A 12,330-nucleotide genomic window follows, 5' to 3' on the forward strand; every position below is an offset into this window, starting at 1 on the left:
ATATAATATCATTATTCTTTCTAGGTACAAATCCATACTAATATTACATCGTGTGTTTCGATCTGCCTGAAGTTATAATAATTATAAGCATATAAGTTATAATAATATATTATAAGAGATAATTTAAAACCCTGGAATTCATTGTTTTTATGATGGCAAAACGTTTTGCTCGAGCTCAAAAAAGAAATTTCTGAAGCGAAGTAGCGGGCAACATCCAGTACCTTACAAAACTGAGTTCGGTACTTCTTGTCCAATTAGACAACAGAATGATTTCCATACAACGCTTAAGGGCCTGTTTCACCACTTCCTGATAAGTGCCGAATAGGCTATCCACCGCTTAATTTGACAGACGAAGTATGGGGAATCTGTCAAAAAAGCTGTGAATAGCGTATTCGGTACTTTATCAGGAAGTGGTGAAACAGGCCCTAAGTCTAGTACTGTTTTTGATACAGCTTATTTTCTTACCTTTTCTCAACATTTTCACAGCTTCAATCCTGAAACCAAAGGAAAAGGAACATTAGTGACATACGTTTTAATATAATTTTTAAAGGCTAAATTTTAAGGCAATTCTACTGAAGCAACTAGGTTAAGAAAATTCTACACGTAACTCTCTGGTTATGTAGGTTATTATTATTATTTATTTCGTTGATAACCAAGAAGTAGAGTGTAAACAAGCAACTGTATCGCTTGATCGAAAGCGAACACCGTTGCTCATAATTGACAGTCTGCAAAATCGGAGATGTAAGTTCGTTGCAGCCTCCGATGTGACGGTAAAAAATTTAGGAAGAGGTAAAAAAGAAAAAAATTTAAAGGTATCTAAGTAGGTATATACTGTATATACCTATTGTTAAAAAAATTATAAGCAAAAAACTTTTTGAAAAAAAGCTTTTATTTAAATACTTACTCTTAAAAGAAGAAAATAAATTTCCCCTTAAAAATTCTTACTATTAAGTTATAACCTCAATATATTATGCAATTTGCATGATAATAAAAGCTTGTCGCGTGATTTGTAAGTAGTAAATTACTAGTAAGTGCCAATTTAACTAAGTAAACTGATGTTATATTTTTTATTTTATTAGTAATTACTTAAATATTGACAGATTGTTAAGTCTCGCGACAAGCTTTTATTATCATGCGAATTGCATAATATATTGAGGTTATAGCTTAATAGTTAGAATTTTTAAGGGGAAATTTATTTTCTTCTTTTAAGGGTAAGTATTTAAATAAAAGCTTTTTTTCAAAAAGTTTTTTGCTTATAATTTATTTTTTGTTTTTTAGTTAAATCTCTGACTAGATTTCTTAAGTCTGCTTGATTGTAGTTTGTTTTGTTTCAAGAATTTGCTAAAGACTGATTAACATAATTTAAGTCTTTAAGAAATCGTATTTAATTTTACGACTAAAAAATTAAATATCAAAATACCGGATTCACCCAGGCATTTTCTAATTCCCGGCTGGTTTTGACTTGACATAACAAGACACGACACGACACGACACGACACGACACGACACGACCCGACCCGACCCGACCCGACACGACACGACACGACACGTCACGACACGACACGACACGTCACGACACGACACGCCACGACACGACACGTCACGACATGACAAGACATGACACGTCACGTCACGTCACGTCACGTCGAGTGATGTTCTGATACGACACGATACGACACGATACGGCACGATAGGACACGACACGACATGACTTTTGAATTTACTCTCAATGAGCCTTTTTGTTTGATACCCTGTACCCATATTGCAGAAGTGATTTAAAAATAACTATATTCCAGTATCTTGGATGAGCCGCCATATTAGATGTAGAATGACATTACATTCGTTTTCGAGTTAGTCTCAAAAAACCCTTTCATTTAATATCCATATAGTAGAACTGCATAGATAATAACTATTTCGCCATCTTGGATGGTCGGCCATATTGGATTTAGAGTGATGTCAAATACAATATCGTGCATTGTCATGCAAACTAAACGTGCATGCAAAATTTCAGCTCAATCGGTTAAATTCAAAATTGAGTTCCAAAATTTCACCCGAACATACATACTTACATACATACAGAGCAAGTTAAATAAAAGCTTTTAAAAATTGTGTTAACTTTTAAGAGTTACCCCAGATCTTATTCCAAAAAACACTGTAACTTTTTAACCCCCACCCCATTAGTTTATATAAATAAGATTATTCTAACCCCCTAGTTTAATAGGAATTCCAAGTTTATTCCTTAAAGTCTCCACACACGGTCAAACTTTATAATGAGCAAAAGAGATAAGTCCGGCACTTGACATCGTTCCTCAGTAACGCTTCGCATGGCAAGTGGGTGAATATGCTAAATGCACGCTCTTGCTAGTCACATATTTTATTACTTTTATAGGGATAGACGAGCACATGGTTGGCCTGATGGTAGGATTACTTTTGAGCACTTTGATTTGGGTAGAAATATGTTTGAAGAAAACTCTTTTTACATGGGCCGTACCGAAAACTAGTAAAAAATCTACAACTTGTTTACAAACGTTATAGTTATATAATGTTTTCTCCTTGTCTATCAAGGCACTTTTCTAACATATTAGATGAGGACAGAAAATATAAGTTATGTGTTTTAATTAACTAGAAAGAGGAAAGAGCTGGGGAAACAGAAACAGATGATCACTTTTGAAATTAAACTTAATACATAACTTGGTGGAAGTTATGCTGATTTAGTAACCAAATAGTATAATGTATGTAAGTACATTAATTAGGATACAAGTACATCCTCATTACATCTACTTTACATAATTAACATAATTAATAAATCACTTCTGTTCGTGACAGTACAACTGAATGCACTCAGTACCCCAATTCTATTTTGATGCAACATTATTGCTGCTTGGTTTTTAGTTCGATCCAGTGCGTTTCCTATTCAACTTAAAAAAATATAATATTTTCATGAAAAAAAATTACGTCATACGCATTCTGAGTGGTAAAGGTCCAATAAAGGAGTACTCTTGCTACTGGACCAATAAAAATTGGACCCAGTGGGTCCAATGACTAGATATGAATTTTTTACATTTTTTCTTCTAGCGATTGGACCCAAGTAATTATTTTTTATGACTTTCGGGCTTATGTCCGTAGGGCCAGCAAAAAGTTGTAGATTAGAATAAAAAACAAAATAATTACTTCGTATGAAAATATTTATTGAGAGACTAATAACAAGATTCTTCGTACTTCTTTTGTTTAAAAACATTGAAATAAAACTAAAGTAGGTAATTTTTTCTATCAAATAAAATGATAGGTTTTATCTAAATATGTATTTTTAATATTAATAATGAAACCTGGTTTCAATGAAACCGGCCCCCACACCGGTTTCAAGAGCCGAGCTCTAGACCCCAGTGGTCTAGAGCTCGGCTCTTGACTCGGAGTGTCTCGGAGGCGGAGGACCACGGAGGCGTTTATATTATAATATTAAAGATATTTTTTAAGACGTAAATCAACGCAGTAGATTTAGGTACATAATAGTTAATATAATTATAATATAAGTTAATGAGAGTGGTTTAAGTTTTAAGTATACAAAATAATATGGTTTTATTTAATGAAATAAGGGAGCAAACGAGCAAACGGGTCACCTGATGGAAAGCAACTTCCGTCGCCCATGGACACTCGCAGCATCAGAAGAGCTGCAAGTGCGTTGCCAGCCTTTTAAGAGAGAATAGGATAAAAGGGGAGGGTAGGGAAGGGAAGGGAATAGGGTAGGGGATTGGGCCTCCGGTAAACTCACTCACTCGGCGAAACACAGCGCAAGCGCTGTTTCACGCCGGTTTTCTGTGAGAACATGGTGTTTCTCCGGTCGAGCCGGCCCATTCGTACCGAAGCATGGTTCTCCCACGTATTATTTATAACTGATTATTTTTGTGCCATGCCATACTTAAAAATTTCTTGCCAGAAAACAATGGATCATATAAGTGGGTCCAATCGCTAGATGAAATTATGTTAAAAATTCATATCTAGTCATTGGACCCAATGGGTCCAATTTTTTTGGGTCCAATAGCCCGAGTACTCCAATAAAGTCAGTAGTTTGACTTTTTTTATCCATACTAATATTATGATTGCGTAATTTGTCTATCTGTTACTTCTTCACGCCCAAACTGCTTAATCGATTTGCTGGGTAAGGAGATAATTTATATATCCCGGTCCGGAAAAATGGACGGTTTCTGCACGATAAACGAATTTTTGCGACATTTTGTTTATTATATTATGACAATAATTATTGTTTTGCAGATTTAATAATATACGGGCTCTAGCCTCTAGACTCTAGAACGAACAAGGAACAAAGCTGAATAAATGTTTGCAATGCAATGCAGCTTAGCTCATCTCCGGTGGAAACGCAGCCTTAAGATACTAGAATCGTGGAACTTTTGCAACAACTACAATAATACAGTCAAGGGTAAAAGTTTATAAATATTTATGGTGTTCCAATTTTTGTCACTTAAATTAAGCGAAAAGCGCTTCAAGATCGCGATATGCAAATTCAAGAAGCTTGTTACTTGTGGGCGAACGCTGTGAGCGCTGAAAGGGTGCACTTGGCTTCCCATAGAACTGTACTTAGCGACGTCAGTAGTCGAGAAACGAGAAATTACACTGGCATTAAAACGTTTGAATGTCAGCATTGCTATTGTAGTTAATTTATAATTTTAATAAATTTTGTAACTGGCAATTGCATTTGCGAGTATTCTTTAGCTGATAGATATAAATTATATTTAATGGTCTAGATTAAGGTATTTATGTTTTGAGCTGAATAAAGAACATTATTATTATTATAAATCAACAAGTCAGGTGTCAGAAGTCAGACAATTTAGAGATGAATTTCAATGTACGTAACAACAGAGTAAACAGAACTAACGAGTAGGCCGACTCAGAAATCAGAATAGATCTCGAAATGTATACGTTTGACGTGTAAAGGAGTGAGCACACTGAGACGGGCCGTGCCGGGTCTCAGCGTGGCGGGGCTCATCGCAATCCGCCTCCATACAATTTGTATGAAAGCGGATGTGCGTATCGCACACTGTCGGGGCGCAGCGGATTTCCGCTTCCATACAAATTGTATAGAGGCGGATTTTTGCGACGAGCCCCGGCACGGCCCGTCTCAGTGTGCTCACTCCTTAAATATCACATTTTTACCATAGAGAAAATATACATATTAAACAAAATATACGCATATTTTCCTTAGCTAGACCTAAGAAATTTTTGCAGATTGTGTATTTCTGGTGCCGCTATAACATCAAATACTAAAAACAAAATAAAATATATATTTAAGATGGAGGCCTTATACAACAAACGTGAATTTTTTGGGTTTTATGGCTCGTATTCCTTAATGGCAACACGTGAAATTTTCACAAAAACCTATATTATATGTGTATGGGGCTCCCATACAAAGAACACAATTTTTCCCTACTTTTGCTCTATAACGGTACGGGACTCTTCGTGCTTCGAGCTTTATTTGACAACAACCTAAGAAGGTTCTAGAAACGACCAACAAAACATTACGACATTCCGCTATAAAACAATCCCTACTAATATCAGCCATTACACGTCACCACGGCAACGCGTCAAAGTGACATGAGTTACGGCTGTCAAATAACGTCGCAAAGTTTCTGTAACGCGAACGTCAAGTGTCGGGACCAACTACAATCTGGCGGTATTCATATTGCGCTGTCACTGACAAGTGACGGCTGTGCGGAATGGTTGCAGTGACCAACCTCGCGGATATAGGTGAGACAGGCCCGAGTGCAAGATATTAATTGTACCCCAATTCTATATTAATTAAAGTCCCAATTTCACCAACGTATGTTAGTGTTAACAGCTTGTTAAAATGTCATGTCTTCTCTTTCATTCATAAGAAAAATGAAAGAGGTAACGTGATACTAATTCGAGCATTAACTTTAACAGTCGTTGGTGAAATTGGGGCTAAATGTAATACTTTAATCTAGCTTTAATCTAGTTCGGATCCGATTGAACAGCAAAACAGTATTATTAAACATCTACATATTCGATAAGAGGCAAATTCTCAAAAACTTAAATATTTAGACATTTATCGTCTTACCCCCTTACTAATAAACGCTGTATAAGCTTTGAATAGTTATACAGTGTTTTGTCTTCTTCAATCCAATTAAAAATGTCTCTTGTGTGACAGGAACAAAACACTGTATAACTATTCAAAGCTTATACAACGTTTATTAGTAAGGGGGTAAGTAATCAACATCTACACTGTATATAAAATGCATATAAGCTATAAAATTTAATGTATCTGTACTGTAACTTTTGGTCCTTATTTCGTCAAGAAACTTTAAAAAAATCACACGAAAACTTATAAGTCACACAAACATACATTCAATCATACAACGTCTGTATGAACAGCGGAATTTTTCTTTTATTAAAGTTACAGTATACAAATTAGATACTCAGAATCTCTCACCGAACGTCTCCACAACGCAATATGTTCTCCAAGTTCAAGATTCCGTTATAAATATGTATAACGGAATATACAATTCCGTGTAATCAAGGCACTAGTCATATTGTCAACCGTGACGAACAGGAGTCTGATTCTCGTTCCTCGAATGTGAATTAGATCGTGCGCACACATGAGCCATGTTCTACACGCCTACACTAACTGCAAAGGTTCATTCACTGCTAATTATAAATATCGTACTCTTTTATACATGACCACTGTATACGAACTACAAGATGTAGTCAGATCGTTACAGTATTTGTGAAAATCTGCAATCGAAGTGCCGTTCGAGGTAAGAAAATCGGATCCCCGGACCGTAATATTCCACCGGAGTCAGACATCTAGCCGGGATGACAATTATGTAACACCCGTTAACTTGAATTAGGCTAAAGTTATATTAAAATAGAGTTTTGGCCGAACGCGGACGAACGTGAATTAATTTTATCTTTAGGGATAAAGTTTGAATTTGATGAATTCGGCAGGGTTGTCAAATTGTTACATTTTAAAGGGAACGGACGGAACATTTGGTTGTAATTTGGCTTGGATATTGGCTATGAGAAAGAAGCAAAATAAATATTCTAATTCTTCTCGTACGGCTGACACATTATATTATTATTATTATTATCAAGTATGTTGCCGCGCTTTAGGGTAAAATTAAGATTTTTAGATTTAGGGCTGAGTATGTAAGGTTAGAAACTTGGCTCTACATGATATCACCCTACTTTTTGACACCACGAACTATAATAATATTATGTTCTCATCTTGGCAAAATTTTTACATGAAAATGTTTTTGGGGGATTAATACGACTGCATACATTCGGAACCGCCAATAAATATTATTATTATGTAATAAAGGCGTAATAAACAAACACTTAGCGGGGGAAACCCCGTAAAGGCTCATAGGGTTCCCCTCTAATAAGTCGCTAGAGCACTCGCCCTAAACTGTTGAATAAAGCAATAAACAGGGGAACTGCTAATGTGTTTGTACAGGTACACTTTGTGTGCTTGCAACGTGGCTAAATGTTCTGAAAAATTAATGTACTTTTTCATCGATGGTATACTTTCCCCCTAGTCTTTAAGATAAAATGAATTCGAACTTTAAACAATAGCTTTTAAACGGCAAGAGAGAAGTAGAGACTAGAGACCCAATGGCATACATATCTACTTAGAAAATAATGTGAAAAATTCATGTCATTACCGGGACCAGAATAGAAGCACCATTACTAACAACTCTAGTCTCTAATTCTTCGGAAATAATTTCTAGTAGATTCGTAATGTCAAATGGAAGAAGCTCTCTCATTTCTTTAAGGATTTTAGCATTAGGCCACAGAATACATATGTCCAAGTAATAATTATATTTTGTATCTTTTTTTCCATCGTATCGCCTAATCTAATTATATATAAGGACGTAGTTTTGTTACACTAGCCTCAATATAATACAGTTTATAACAATTTCACTGCAATATTTCTTCTTCTACTTGGGTACTTACAAAGCTACGTACAAAACAAGTTAGCCTCCGCAAACACAGACCTATGCTGATATAAAGTAATAATTAACCGAGTTAAGTTACGTTAACGGGCCCCGGGCAACTTTACTACCACTAAAACGTTGCGACTTGCGCGTTATTCTAATTATGTTACTGAATTACACAGTAAGTAACTAGGGAATTATAATAAGTAATAGAAGAAGAATATTAACTGTGTCAAAGGCTGACGGTAGTTACTTTCCATCAGGTGACCCGTTTGCTCGTTAGCTCGTTTGCCTATTTTATTAAAAATTTACAATTGATTATATAAAGCCCAGTCGCCGAACACGTAGAAAAAATATGTCATTGACCTCGCGCTTCCATCATATACCTGGGAAAATGAAATAGCTAAGAGTGCGAGTGAAAGAGACAGGCATGGGTGATGGGTCGAACTTCTACGCCCGAAAAGGCTACAGAAAAAAATCACAAATTCTGTCCTAGTTCATAGCAATAGTTAAGTTAGGTAATTATGAATGATAATAGCATAATATCCTAATTTAAAATATGCTCTACATTCTCTTAAATAATATACAAAAATATATACAAGAACATATACAAGAACATATACAAGAACATATACACAAATTTAGTTTTACTGATCATTTTCGAGCTAACTGTTTTCTGCCGGTTGCGATGTTCCTACGAAAGAATATTTTCTAGATCCTCCTCATCCATTTATTAACTTTTTATAAAGCCAAGCTAAAATAGAGTTTATTACATACACCCTAAGAGTGATTACTAATCCATTAAAGTTGACCCACGCGGAGGGTTCAGAGGTCGGAGACAAAGAAAATCAAGACACATTGAAAAGGCTCACCCGGCCAAATAAAGTGAAGACGTGTAGTGAATGATCAAAAGCCATTGACTTATACTGTCTAAGGCCAGGTCCTTTCCAACCTATGAAATGGCTCCAATGGGAGTATTCCAATGGGGCACTTGCGATTTGTTTGACAGCCAACAAGATATAAAGCGTAGTGTGGAGTTTCGGTAAATTTATAGCAAAACAGACCAAAAGCCGATTAAAATTGCCCGAAACGGCAAAAATAAAATATGAGTAATATAAGTAGACAATACCACATTTCAAAGGTGAATTCAAAAACTCAGTAAGGTCAGTTAGACGTTGAGCTACAAGTAAATACGCTAAATATCAGCGGCCTCAACATATTGGCTGATGATGGGCCAATACAGGAGATTACAAACCAAGTAGAAGAGCATATTCCTCCACGATTGTCTATCGACATCGAAATCATGGAGAATATCCATGAGGGCCCAACGCATTATAGTTTTTTCTATAGCTTGTCCCCTTTAATTCCCTAAGCTACAAAATTGATATTCAGCCAGCGGACTCCGACGTGTTTCGTATATCCCGGGACACAATGGAGTCTTTGTTTAAAAATGACCATATTTGATATTGGTAGAAAAACAAAAGCTTATTGTTGTATCGTGACCAATATTGCTATTAGGAAAACTTGTCATACCAGAACGTCTCTAAAATCCAGGAACTAATAAATGTAACAGTTATTTTCTATTGTATTGTGATTTGTGTATTTTGTTCGGCGTCTTTTAGTCTAAGTAACGCGTCCTAACACAATAAAACACAAGTGCCGAATGTATTATTATTATTATTATTATTATTATTATTAAAAGAAAATTAAAGCATCCATCCGAATTAATCACTCAAAGAAACCCCGTCTGATATCACCTTAAAAATCAAACGAGCAAATCCATACTAATATTATAAATGCGAAAGTGTGTCTATCTAATAAATACGCCTACATATGAACATACTGACTACTCTTGTTATTGACCAATAGCTATGTCCACACTGTGCACTTTCATCTTCAATTTTCGTCATCAACTTTCATATTGGCGCATTCAATAATTGAATGCGTCAAAGAACGCAACGCCAATAGTGTCATTTTTGAAGCTATACGGTCATGCCATACGGATGTGTCGCGGGCATGCCTCACGTTCGCTGTTGACTGCGCTATAATGCATGCCCTTGACGAACAGAAAAAGGTACAGTGTGGACAAAGCTATTGGTAGTTGGTCAATACGACGAACAGAAAAAGGCACAGTGTGGACAAAGCTATTGGTAGTTGGTCAATACGACGAACAGAAAAAAGCATAGTGTGGACAAAGCTATTGGTAGTTGGTCAATACGACGAACAGAAAAAGGCACAGTGTGGACAAAGCTATTGGTAGTTGATCAATAGCTTTGTCCACACTGTGCCTTTTTCTGTTCGTCAAGGGCATGCGTTATAGCGCAGTCAACAGCGAACGTGAGGCATGCCCGCGAAGCATGTCCTCAGACCGTATCCAAAACTTCAAAAATGACAATGTTGGCGTTGCGTTCCTTGGCGCCAATATGAAAGTTGATGACGAAAATTGAAGATGAAATTGCACTGTGTGGACATAGCTATTGGAGTATTTTCCTATTAAAGTTTTTCATTACTTTAATCTTTAACCTTGAGTAATTCTGAAGTTGTACCCAGCGGGTATAAATATTATACGCTCGGGTATACCACTTTGTGACTTTACTCCGTTTTTATTCCACCTACCCTCACGTATAACGAGTCTTATCAGCCAGACCCTCACCTTAACGATTACCCATTAAATTATTACGACCCATTGACAGAGTTCCGTTAATAAAACAGTGTTGTCATTTTCAACGAGGATGTAGGAGTGATATTTTCGTTTGTTTCCTGAAATTTGTTGCCAGAGACTATAGAGATAACGTTTGTTTGAAGCTAAATGGATACCCTCTGTGGGATAGCCATAGGGTTATCTTCGCTTTTAGGATACCTTAATGTTAACTCAAAAAGGGATTTTAGGTAGCTTAAAAATTGTAAGCAAGACCTAACAAAAAAAAATACTCGGTGACCGGTCCCTTCAATTTGGTCATTCTCATCATAAAATATCATACTAAAATTAGAACAGCACCCTACAATGAGTCCTGATTACGTCCGGGGCCGGTCCTACAAACTCAAAGTAATTGGTCACTCGTTATTGCAATTACAATCCTTTGGCGAGTACAAGCAGGGTAATCATATTATGATCAAAAGAAAAATGTGAGCTCAACCATTTTGTACAAACGACTCGTGATTTCGGTCATGAATTATGATGATCTGATTTTGAGGGGTCCATATTATGGGACGGAGTGTGTAATATATATTTTACGCATAATATGACGCAAGAACAAGGGAAACGTTGGCTTTATTTTTACGCAGCAAAGCTTGTAATAACTATACGCTCTTTCCTAGTTGGAGCATAATGGACAAATATTGGCGATTGCGGAAATGTAGAGGGACATAAGCGACTTTATTTGCCTGCGATCGACGTCGTTTATGCAGGCAGTTGGGAGATATTGGATGTAAGTATGATCAATTATAGTCATTCATCGGGGCCAAGATGGACAGAACAGGCTTCACAATGAACAGTTTTCGGAAAGCAGATTATAAATTTTTGTAAGGGCAGGGGCACTAAAATGTCTCTCTTTATTCCTTCTACGTTTTTCTATCCAAGTAGATACAGCAATAAAACCCATAGACATCGCAAATTAGAATAATTACAAGTGATAATCATTTGAGGCGTTGATGAATACGATTTTCTGTTAATATATTTAGGGCGGTATTACGTCGAGGACGCTAATAAAATTAGTAGCTGTCAGTTAATTACGGGGGTAATAGAGGATGTTTAATATCAGACAATTTGGAGATAATCTCATTACCAGGTTACCGGTTTATATTAATAGTCATTTGGGTTGCTGAGGAAAAGTAGCCGGTAGATCTGATCTTCCATTTCCGCTCTTATATCTATAACAATAAGGTACGGAGGTACTCCCTATTTCGATGATTTGTAAAGCAAAAAATAGAAACTCTACTAAATTAAGGTGTATTTCTTTCTTGATGAATATAATGACATTAAAGTTGGTTGCATTATTTCAAAATAAGCATCATTTACTTGCAGAAAGTAGTGTCACCACTAGGCATGCAAAATTAACAATAGGTATGCAGAATTACTTTTAGATCAAAATGAATGGTTTATGCATGTTGTATAGCGCTCATACATGAAATGCAAATGAAATCCTAATTTCGCTGGACATTGGCAATGATAATTGTATCAAAGTCCAATCAATGTCGGCGCGGCACCGACCACAGTACGATACACGCGATATTTCATTAGCGGTTATCTGTTCGCCATTCCGCCATTTTGAACTTGATTGGTAAACACCATGGAAATTAGTCTCATAACAAGCTACAGAATCCTGCTAAAGCTGGTACAAAGTGCTCTACTCTCTCTACAAAG

The 12,330-nt window shown here is 36.2% G+C and overlaps 1 protein-coding gene across 15 annotated transcripts in view; it reads right to left on the reverse strand.

The window, feature by feature from the left end:
• LOC121730627 overlaps positions 1–12,330 on the reverse strand; it is a 171,416-nt gene that overhangs the window by 40,554 nt on the left and 118,532 nt on the right. For all 15 annotated transcript variants that reach the window (XM_042119764.1, XM_042119763.1, XM_042119760.1 and 12 more), the window contains one exon: positions 466–494. The gene's annotated coding sequence lies outside the window, so the exon portion shown is untranslated. The remainder of the gene's footprint in view (positions 1–465; positions 495–12,330) is intronic.

Source organism: Aricia agestis, chromosome 9, assembly GCF_905147365.1.
Source record: "Aricia agestis chromosome 9, ilAriAges1.1, whole genome shotgun sequence".
Lineage (NCBI taxonomy): Eukaryota > Metazoa > Arthropoda > Insecta > Lepidoptera > Lycaenidae > Aricia > Aricia agestis.